Below are 1873 nucleotides of genomic sequence, written 5' to 3' on the forward strand. Positions count from 1 at the left end.
AAACAGCAGACAAAGGTACAACAACAGCCATCGTGTATAAAACAGAAAAAATAGAAGAGGCCAAAGTGCAACCCGACAACAGAGTTGGCTACAAACCTCTCAGAGCACCGATAGTAAACATGAAAACACACCGGCAAGGGTTAATGGGATCATTGACCAAATGTATCGGGTCAAACACATTGATGACATGACTAAGAAACTCCCAATCCGCCTAGATTGAGAGTATCAATATTCTATACGCTCATGAAAATACACAAACCTATACCGGTCGGTAGACCTATAATCTCAGGGTGTGACGGCCCTACTGAGAATTTCATCGTTAGTGGAGACACCTTTCTCTCCAGCCTATCTCGACAATCCTATATAAAGGACACCACTGTTTTTGTCAACTTTTATGAAAAAACAAAGGTAGGCAAAGATACTATTCTAGTACCAATGGACGTTTCTAGCTTGTTCACAAATACACCATAAGAAGAAGGAACGAATATAGAGTGTGGAGCTTACAAGAAGTTCCACAACCGTAACGCACGGATCCCAACGCACAAGCTAAGGGAAATGCTTAGCTTAATTCTTGTAGAAAATTCGTTTCAATTCAATGAGGAGAACTACCTCGAAACACATGGAACCGCTAGGGGTAAGAATATGGCAGTGTCATTTGCCAATATTTTCATGGCGGAAACTGAAACGAAATAATCCAACAAAGCGAGACCAAGCCATTAGAACGAAAACGTTACAGAGATGACATTTGTTCCCTTTGGGATTGCGACAGAAAAGAGGTAGAACGGTTTATTAAACGAGCTAACTATTTCCACCCTACTATCAAATTCACGGCCGAAATATCAAGGAACCAAATCACTTTCTTCGATACCACAGTGTTTAAAGGAGAGAGATTCGCAACAGATTTCATATTGGACAACAAAACCCATTTTCCTTCCAATTTACGCACTTCGCCTCGTATCACACACTAGGCGTAAAATATGGTTTCATTAAAGGCGAAGCAGTAAGATTGCTTAGAACTAACTCTTCGAAAGAAACATTTGAAGAGGGCCTTTAAAATTAAAACAACGCCTCATAGCAAGAGGGTACCCAGAAAACATCATAGGAAGGTCTTTGCCCGAGGTCAACTTTGCCTTCAGACAATCGGCTCTTACACCTATACAAAAGCGAAAAGGTCACGAACGTTTAGTGCGTTTTGTTACAACGTACCACCCGGCAGTTAAAAATTTAAAACAAATACTGATGAAGCAGTGGAGTCTGATACACGATCAGCCGTTGCTGAAAAAAATTTTTACGAAACCTCCGATCATCTCTTACAAAAAAGGAAAATCCCTTAAAGACACGCTGGTGAGAGAAAAAATATAATTTGAAAACGATCACAAAAGCCACATTGGAAGTCTGTGCCGGTCTGTCTTTACCTTTATTCTCATTGCAATGTCCCTTATCAGATTTCAAGAAAATAAGCAGGATTTGATGGGTTCATCTTTGCTTAACAAGCGGGAGACTGGTTCAAATTAGAATCGGTAACAAATCGACACTTGCACGAAAGATTGAGTGTTACCACTTTCGATGAATATTTCAGCATTAACGATTTAGTTTTATCACCAGCGATTGATATTTTTGGTAGCTTACGTGTAGCCGTACCCTCCCCCCGCAATTCTGTGGGGGCCAGTACATAAAAAGTGTAAAGGTATGAAAAGCGCGAGGCGGTGCGGTGAATAACTCGAGACTGGACGAGAATTATTTTTCTTTACTTGTTCTAGATAGAGTGTAAGATAATTTTCATTTCGTTCAGGCTGCCCCTTAGATAATATTTCGAAAAATGCAGGCCTCAAATACAACCAACCGCCACTTACTCCTCCTAAAGACGCACCAG

General features: G+C 40.6%; 1 pseudogene; it reads left to right on the forward strand.

Moving 5' to 3' along the window:
* The first annotated feature begins 435 nt into the window (after nt 1-435).
* On the forward strand, nt 436-1362 carry LOC136282814 (uncharacterized; annotated as a pseudogene).
* The last annotated feature ends 511 nt before the right edge of the window (nt 1363-1873 follow it).

Source organism: Pocillopora verrucosa, chromosome 8 (assembly GCF_036669915.1).
Source record: "Pocillopora verrucosa isolate sample1 chromosome 8, ASM3666991v2, whole genome shotgun sequence".
Lineage (NCBI taxonomy): Eukaryota > Metazoa > Cnidaria > Anthozoa > Scleractinia > Pocilloporidae > Pocillopora > Pocillopora verrucosa.